Source organism: Abramis brama, assembly GCF_963993115.1.
Source record: "Abramis brama genome assembly, chromosome: 21".
Lineage (NCBI taxonomy): Eukaryota > Metazoa > Chordata > Actinopteri > Cypriniformes > Leuciscidae > Abramis > Abramis brama.
This window is the reverse complement of record NC_139983.1, coordinates 32,333,273-32,343,388: the sequence shown is the minus strand read 5'-3', so window position 1 is coordinate 32,343,388 and position 10,116 is coordinate 32,333,273. Positions and strand designations below refer to the sequence as shown.

At 34.0% G+C, this 10,116-nt stretch overlaps 1 long non-coding RNA gene across 1 annotated transcript; it reads left to right on the top strand.

Annotated features, from left to right (window-relative positions):
- Positions 1–1,983: 1,983 nt before the first annotated feature.
- Positions 1,984–10,109, top strand: LOC311072230. The gene is made up of 3 exons (XR_014603982.1): positions 1,984–2,058; positions 2,881–3,019; positions 8,844–10,109. It is a non-coding gene; the product is annotated as an uncharacterized lncRNA (long non-coding RNA).
- Positions 10,110–10,116: the final 7 nt, after the last annotated feature.

Here is a 10,116-nt window from a genome sequence, read left to right as displayed (position 1 = left end):
GTTATTGTTTTATTGTAAAACCACAAATTAATTTTGGAGCCTCCTTTAAACTACATAAGAAACTTTCAGAATTCATCTGACACTTATTGTTATTATTTTTGTCATTGTAATAACTAAAAAGTATATTGGATAATTATGGTTAATTGTGTACACTACCATATAAACTTGAAATAATTTGATTCTGATATTGTGACGCTTTGCTGGAGCCTCCAGATCTCTATAGCATATACAAATACAGTGTATTCTGAATTTAAAATTAAAATAACACAAGTAATGAATTTTTAATGTGGGTTTAAATATACTGCACATCCAGATACCGTACAGTGAGGTAAATGAAGAGATGGAGCAAAATGAATCAACGCTGCCCTCTGTTGAGTAAAGAACACAGTACACTGATCATGAAGAGTTCCCTAAAACAAACCAACAGACACCTCTGTTTTATGAAATGTAGTTAATATAATAAACAATTATCAGGTTATATTTGTCTATTCAAAGGGTTAATTGCACCTGAATGTGTCTGAATGTTAGATACAAATTATGCATGACCTACATTAATAAATACTTCTTGGTTATCATACTGAATGATCAGTATGAATGTTTTGACTTTCAGACATTAGATGGAGGGAGGGAGTGATGGATGGAGGGATGCATGGATGGAGGGAGGGATGGATGGAGGGTGGGATGCATGGATGAGAAGAGAGTGGGAGGGATAGATGGAGGGATGAGAGTGATGGAGGGAGGGATGGATGGATGGACAGATGGAGGGAGGGATGGATGAAGGGAGGAGGGAGAGAGGGAGGAAGGGAGGAGGGAGAGAGGGAGGAAGGGAGGAGGAATGTTATGGATGGAGGGAGAGAGGGATGGATGAAGGGAGGGGATGGATGGAGAGAGTGATCGATGGAGGGATGGATGGAGGGATACATGCAAGGATGGAGGGAGGAAGGGAGGGATGGATGGATGGATTGATGGATGGAGGGATGCATGGATGGAGGGAGGGATGCATGGATGATAGAGGGAGGGAGGAATAGATGGAGGGATGAGAGTGATGGATGGAGGGATGCATGGAGGGAGGGAGGAAGGGAGGAGGGAGAGAGGGAAGAAGGGAGGAGGGATGGATGGATGGTGTGTTTGATGCATATTAATGCTGGTTATTTCATTAATATGCATCAACCACATGATCACTATATTGACATTCTTGCAATGTAAGTGAATGTAAATGAATCTTGTGTCGTTTATAAGTTACCAAAAACCTACATGATTGCCAGTTCAAGTTATCCAACGAAAAAACAAAAACTCCAATCAATCGAAAAGCACAAAACTCCTTTTTCAGGACCACATAAAAATCAGCCTCCAACAGCAGCCAAACAGTAGAAAAATCTTTAAACTCAAAGTCAAACCCTGAATACATGTTAAAGTACAGTGTAAATATTGTATCTGTTGACTTCAAATGTTGGTGGTAACATCAAAATCAATATAACTCTCTACATAACAGCAACAAAAGTCAATGTAATGGTGGAATCTGATAGAAACAGCTCATTAAGGTCAAAACTGCATTTCCCATAGTGGAAAAGAGAATCCTCCCTCAGAGGAACCGTTTGTCACGTGTTATCAAGGAGACTGTCAGTTAAAAATGCAGGAGGAAAGGAGTCGGTGCGGGGTGAGCATGGTGCCGGGTCAGGCCCTCACACACACACACACACACACGACTTATGATCACGTCCAGCTTCATAAACAACTGATTTACACTCGTACCTGAAGAGTGAAGGCGGCACTCATTCAGTCAGGTATTAACAGCACGTTTAACAGACATGCAGATGTTGAGCGAGATGTGGCTGTCTCTCGTTCAGAGAATTAAATGAGAGAAAGCTCGTCAGATTTCAGCAGAGTTCATCGGTTAACAAACTCCCACTCGACAACATCTGCATTCCTGAACCCGTCCAGAGAAACACACACACACACACACACACACACACTCAAACCTTCAGCAACTTCAGCTCGACACCGTTTCTGACGCTTCATGCATTATAAAATCAAATCCTGAGACGGAAGAAGATCTGTGTGAGTATCAGACTTCAAATCCTTCATTGTGTTCAGAAGAGCTCGTTGAACAGATTTACTGTATTTATAATGCAAACAATGCAATATGTGTCTAAACTGAAGTAGATGCTCATTTTAGTTTGCATTCGGTATACATTTTAGGTAGCACTTTACAATAAGGTTTATTAGTTAACAACATTAATTAGCATTAACTAATAATGAACTGCACTTCTACAGAATTTAATAATCTTTGTTAATTTCAACTAAAACATTATTAAAATCTTGTTAACATTAGTTAATGCACTATGAACTAACACGAACAAACAATGAATGACTGTATTTTTATTAACTAATGTTAACAAAGATTAAATACAATGTATTGCTCATGGTTAGTTCATGTCAGTTCATTAACTTATTTTAACTAATGAACCTTATTGTAAAGTGTTACCACATTTTATGATGCTGACAGTAGAAAACACAAAACATTTGATTTTTATTGTAATGCACATGATCACTTGAAATGTAGTAACGTTCAGAAAGTTGTTTGACTTCTTCATAAGATTTCACCTGCATGTGTTCAAGAAGATCTCACGATTTCCTGCCATTCAGAACAAAGTATGTTTAGATGCTCCATAATGCATTTAGAAACAGTATGCATCATCCTAAAGTGTTATGAATGTCTCAAAACAGCTTTTAGCTCTGCTTGAAATATTAATATTAGTCTGATTCACTGACCTTGAATTTCACATCTGAGTCAGCGGCACCATCAGGTCATCTTGTTAAAGAAATGCTTTAGTATTTTATTAAAATGTCTATAGTGAAAGAAAGTGCTCTGATCAACAGATCATGGGACTGGCATCACAGTATGCGGTGATGTGTGTGTGGAGTGCTGTGTGTGTGAGACCGCAGGACCCTCCGTTACTGAACTCTACATCACCACCATGTTTCATTATGATGGGAGATAACCCGTACACTACATGTGGTATGGAAATGCATTGTTATACTGTTTTAATACTATATACACATTACTTTTTATAAACTGTTTCTATCTATCTATCTATCTATCTATCTATCTATCTATCTATATATATATATATATATACTGTATATATATATATATATATATATATATATATTGTTTTATGGTGCTTAATCTAACCCCTTTTATGGTTCTTAAATATAGACACCTTCTACCTTATTTTAGTTGTTCTCAGGGTAGGTAAAGTAAGTATTTAAATTCCCAAACGTACAATCTTGAAAGACTTCTCCGTGGTTTAGTTCAGCTCAATTCTTTTATAGAGCAGCCGAAACTTATGGCAGGCTGTTTCTTTTTGTATCAATTATAAGTAATTTTATTATTTCTAAATCAATTAGTTTACATACAAAATGTCAAAATAAAATAAAACAAAAGCAAAATCATAAAATAAGCAGTTCACAAGCTTCAACTGCAGGTGTCAGGCTAGGACATCCAAACAAAGAAGAAGCTGTACTTTTTATAGTTCATATCACACCCCGTTCTCACATATTCAATCTCTTATAGACAATTTATCCAATTCAAAATCATTAACTCTTTCAGTCCCTCCAAATCCTTGCGCTCCTTTGTTCTTCTCCTTCGAGCTCGGATTCTTTGTTGTCTTCTGCGCTTGGTCTGCAACACAACAACTCGGTACTTGCATTTCTACTTTGCTAAAATACATACTTTCTACTACTATCTACTGTAGGCTATTCTTTCATTTGATTAAATGCTTAAAATACAGAATACAGTATAGTCATTTCTTTTCTGCATGATCTTAATAAATGACTTTTATAAAACAAGTTACAGTGTTTTTCTTAAGAAACCAGTTTCATAATAAAAAATCTTTATAAAACAAAATACAGTGTTTTTCCTACACAACACTTTAACTTACAAGGTTACAATTGTGGTTAATATCATATATAAGCCTATGAGGCATTAATCATAACAGAATAAATTGCATGTTCACTTAACACGCCCCTAATGCAGATTTATTCTTTTATCTCCAAAGTCAAATAATGCATGTAGCATCCTTTCTTTTTGTCATATTTGGTCAATTCAGCATATACTTGTCCTGCCTCAGTGAAAACATTAATTTGTGTTCCACCCAGGGTCTGATATTCTTTGGTTTCATTCATTTAGTTTCAATAACTTTTCCATATGAGCAGATAAATCACTGTCTGTGACCTCTGGCTGGAGCACCTTATATTTGTCTAATACATCGACGTTAAGATGCTTTACCAGTTCAAATACATCCACACAATATTCAATTAAACCAAGTTCATTAAACCAAGTCACTGTCTTTGTTTTATCAAAACAGGTGTTACACATATTACCCATCATTAAACCAACTTTTTTTCCCCATAACATTTTGTGGCAATTCATACACTCATCATCTCTAACTAAAATCCAGTAACTTCTGTGTTTGGATAACACTTGTCCTGTAGTGATTTTCCTAAGTTCCTACAAACAAATTACAGTTCAATGTACATTTTCCATCTTCCTTTGTATATAACATTCTATTTCTATTTCATCCAAATAAAAGATTATATTTTTTCCATATAATCAATTTATATCTACCAGGTTTCCAAAGTCATCCAGCATATCCAAAGTACTCTCAGATGGTCCAGGGGTGCTGAGTCTGCTAAAGGCCATGGTGCTAGATCTTCTTATCTCAAAACCTCGATGCAATGTGCATAAACATCAGACATAACTCCCAATATAAGGCCTGACCACACCTACACGCTCAGATGATGGCCTTAAATCAATGTCGGTGGATCTGGTCACTCCCTTTGCTGTTTTTACACATTCTCCATATTACAGAACCAATCATCCTAAAAATCCTTCCTAACCCAGAACATTCTATGAGGATCAGTACAAACAGAATCGTTACCATAGTCAATATTAGTTTAAAATAGTTCACAACCCGCTTTATTGGTCCAAATGTATCTTCTCCTACCCCTCCTATTTGTAGAATTTTTCTCTGGGCTTCCTCACTCAGCAAAGACCATTTCTTTCTTATCTCTCCCTCAATACTCTGAATCTTCTGTGGCTCTCTCTCTCATGCATTTTTTATTTTTATTTTTTATTTTTATTGTTTTCTTGCTAACATGAAATAGAATGTAAATGGGGCATACGCCTACTGTTCTCTTGTAAACTGAAATTTGCTACTGTATCAGCATAAATAGTTTTTTCAGTTATCACTGGTTCAGACAATAATCTGCATATCCCTTGATTTATTTCATTTCTTCTCCAATTTCCTGCATCCTGCATACATCCAAGGTTGCCCATACACAAAAGAAATACATTTGAAATATATTTTCAGAATATATTTTGAAATATATTTTTGGAATATATGCAAATATTCGAAATTGGCCCAATAAATATATTTTAGTTAAATATATGTAAAAAAATATGTTCATATATGTTTTAACTTTTGCAAATTGTTTCATTTGAAATATATTTTGAAATTTAAAAAGTTAACATTTTCACAAACAAACAACACATTTTCAATTTATTTTTTACATTTTTATTTCTGAAATACTATTATTTGAATTATTTTTACAGAATTGAATACAGTTATTTAATAGTGTGTGTATGCAGTGTTAGACACTGAGGTCTATCTATTGTTTAAGTGCACTTCACTGTTGGAGTGTCACTGTTATACTTGCATCATAAATATTGTGCATATTTTCAATATTTAAATGACTTCAGGAAAGATGTCAATAAAACAACAATAAATCGAATAATTGCACTTAGTGTTAGGCACGTGCCACCTAATATGGCCTAATAGTCCTAGGAAAGCAACTATCTGTCATTTTACATTGCAGTCCTTTAAATGTAAGTACAGTATTTATTATAGCTGTGTGTCATAATACAGTAGTGAAATATGGTAGCCTACTGTTGTGTATAGGGGAAAAGGTAGAGGAATTACTATGATCAAAATACATTTTCGACCCTTCTTTAGCAAGCTAAACATTTTATGACCATATATTTTGCCATATATTTTACATTACATGTTATAAATATAAATATATTTCACACTTAACATCATATATTTTTGTTATATTTCAGAATATATTTCAAAATTATAAATATAAGTGAACAACAATGCAAATATATTTCAAAGTATTTGGAATATATGTCACATATATTTTTGACACTTTAAAATATATTTCAATATTTTTTTTTTTTCTGTATGGGTGTATTCCTCCAATACATCTCACAGTCCAGAAACTTTTTAAACTAAACATTTCTTCATCCTTTACTAATTTACCCCAATAGTCCCATGTCATTTTGCTGGCTTGGGCATATCTTCCTTTCTATGATATTCCTTTATTTCTTTCAGAATAGCCCAAGTAATTATCTCATAATCATTTTTGTATCGCATTCAAACTATTGGTATCGGATAATATCTTCCTAATCTTTTATTGCTATACTGGACACTCACTCCAGATTGACTCGATTTAGAGCTCTTTGCTGTACTTTTAATATTAATTGGAATTATTTTTTCATCCTCTTTTATGGCTGTATCTTCCAATAGGTCAAACAGTCTAAATTGAATTATCATCTGATCCGTCATTAAATTATTTCTCCACATCTGAGATCGCTTCAACATTGTTATTATTCTTACACTTAATTCCATTTCCATTTGTAAATATTAACCAATGATCTTCGTCACTATCCATTCTTTCTATTTTCTTTTTGTGATAATTCTGATCACATTTCCATTTACCCATGCAAACGCGTTTATCCTTTCCAATTCATTTCATAAGCTTTACAATCTTGGATCATTAAGTTGGTCACTTAATTTTTCGAACACTTCATCTCTCCAGATATTATGTAATTTCCAATTGTATCTTTAACACACTCACTAAGGTCACCATCAGGACATTCTTCCCAAAAGGTATCAGTTTTAATACTTATCTGATAAAACTATTCTTCATTTTCTGAGTACCTATTTCGTCCTAGAGCAACTGCAGCTTTCCGTACTGTCTCACTATACCATTTAAAGCCAGGAATTGATTTCAATGTTTCATACATGGCATATTTCTCCTCAGTATTGTCCTTTGTTTTCTTTTTACCTGTCAACACTGATTCCACAGGCTTTGTCTCACTTAGTTTCTCCTTTTGATCTTTCAGATCAATCTCTTCATTTACCACAAAAGTCTCATAATTCGAATCTACATATTCCGTATCAGTATCTTCAGCTTTATCAGTTTCCGGATTTGTCATAGTTACAGTATCATTTAACTTAATCCTAATCCAAAATAACATCATAACCAACCCAATAGATATAATTGCCCCCATAAAGATTGGTTTGTTCCTGTGAACAGAGATTGGTGGCTCCTCGACCTCGAAGGCCATCCTGATACTCAGACTCCTGCATGTCCTGCAAGATAACAGAGTTACACTTCCCTGTTGGGCCTCTTTTCGGTCGTTAATCTTTAGGTAACTCCTAAATTCCACCATTCTCTTTCATTCTAACTTCTTATGAATGCTTTGTGTGTTGAAAGGATTTTTAATAATTTAAACAATGTCTTTTTCCCCTTTTTAAAAATCTTTCAACACATGTTCGCCATGTTTTATACTTACATTGTTCGACATCCAAGCCATGCACCTCTAAGTTTACATATTCTTTTTTTCTTTTTCACCTTTTACAAGCTCTGCCATTTTTAGTCTCGTTTTTTAGTTTTGTTTTATTCTTTCTGTATTTCGCTTATAGCTGTCTATTTATTCAACTTAATCCTGCAGCTTAGATTTGTGCAAACTTCAGTTCCACCCAGAAATCCTTAAGCCTTGTTATCTGAACATGACACCATGTTGTTCCGTCTCACTAGCTTCATTAGGGGTAATTTATTCATCTACTGCTCTCACAATTTACGATGTGTCACTGTGCGCTGCTGCTTAAAATTCTTCTGCCTCTCTTCTTAAGGAATTTTCAGTCTTTTACGATCATTTAATTAAAATCAAATTCCTCTTTCTCCAAAGTCCATTCTTTTGAAGCTCAACTTGTCAACATTTTTTTATTACTTTATCTTTCTTTGTAATTAAATCTTTAAAAGGTTTAGTTGATTGTTTATTTAATAAATGTATGTAAACATATACATGCATGTGATACTGATGCATTTTTAAAGCTGTGGCATATTATGGTACTTTGGATGTATTTGTCAAAAATGACAAAGAAAACACTGCATTATTAAAAATACTATATTTGGTATTCACACAATACAGACACAAAATCTCCAACTATAGGCATTTAATTACAAGGCATTCAGATATAAGATATAAAACAGTACATTTTAAATATTGGCGTTTGAGGTATTCAGACATTATCATCTTTTTAAACTATTCAGACAAGTACATACATAACAGACACAGTACATACATACATACACAAGCATATTTGTATCCCTAATAAGTGAAAGTATGTACTATGGAAATGCATGTATACATATATGCGTCTTGCATACATTTCACATTTATGTGCATATACGGGAAAATATATGGCACTTACATGAAAACGGCCATTTTTGCTATATTTTGAAATATGTTTCATATATGTCTATGTGTTTTACATATATTAATTTAGCATATTCTCATATAGGCAGCAGACATACATGGGCACTGACATTATATATGTAATTTACATATATTGATATATTACATTTCTGAACTTCCTGACATATAGATAGATAGATAGATAGATAGATAGATAGATATTTTGTATTTACTTGAAAATGTGAAGTATTAAGACCAAATTAACGGTTTGCATATACATATATTGCTGTAGATGTCGATACCAACCCAAACTCATCGAGTGCAGTTACCAACTCAGATCCCACTACAGTCTCTACAATCAATCCAACATCTACAACTATGGAATCAAGCACAGTGAAACCAAAACCAGCAACAGTCACACCTACAGTGCATCCATCTCCAGATTCACCAGATGAGACAAAGTTCATGACCAAAACTCCGACAGAGTCCCATGATAGTGGATGAATCCTTACACCAGGAAGACGGAGGGAATAAAACTGGATCTCCGAACTGTGCTTCTGTCTGGATGGGTGTAAACACAGAGGTGTTTCTGCTAGTGGTGTGTGGCGTCCTGATGCTGATCATGGTGACCCTGAGCTTCTGCCTGTATAAACAGTGTAAGAAACAACCCGTGGAGAACCTCCATCTAACCAGGCTAATCTCCATCCCCAATCCAGCATTTTACAACCCATAGGAAAGAGCAAAAAGAGTGGAGGGACTTACCTTTCCTGCACGCTGCTGTACGACGCCTGGACTACAGCTGTCAAAGTTTATTTCATATATATATATATATATATATATATATATATATAATATATATATCTATCTAAAGCTATTTTCCCTCCAAGTAACATCACTAAATAATTTCATATATATTCCCAAACCTTGCCTGCATAATAGCTGGAGGCGAAGCTCCACTGTGCAAGGCCAGAACTTCGTGCATTTACAAAATAGATTTTTGATTTTATGCATAAATGTGTTCAACCGTGCATGATCAAATTAATATATTAATAAATATGAACTACACATTTTGTTAAGGCCCATTGATTGAAATCCATACATGAAATAAAACAGAATCACAAGGTGATTTTAAACACACACACGTATATATATAATTTAGAAAAATTTGTATTGTTAATGTTCAAATTAGTATAGTTTGCAATTTGAGAAGTACAAAAAAATAATAGTGCATAGAAACCAACATTTATATCCTTTAAAACTATAGTACAGTATGAATTAATGTTTCACTGTAATGAATTGAATTATTATATTAATGAATTATATTGAATTATGAATTATTATATTATATGAAAAATTATTATATATATTATATGACTACTTACTCAATTTGTATAGTGATTCAATAAATTCAAAGTTCAACATGAAAGCAGATTATTCTTAGCATTTCAGGCTTATTTGGACTTTGCTCCTCGCTAATATTCATGTAAACACCTATAGTCCAGTCATTTTAAGCCAAAATGGGGGTCAACCTTGAACAAATTGCAACAGAAGCAAACTCAACTGAT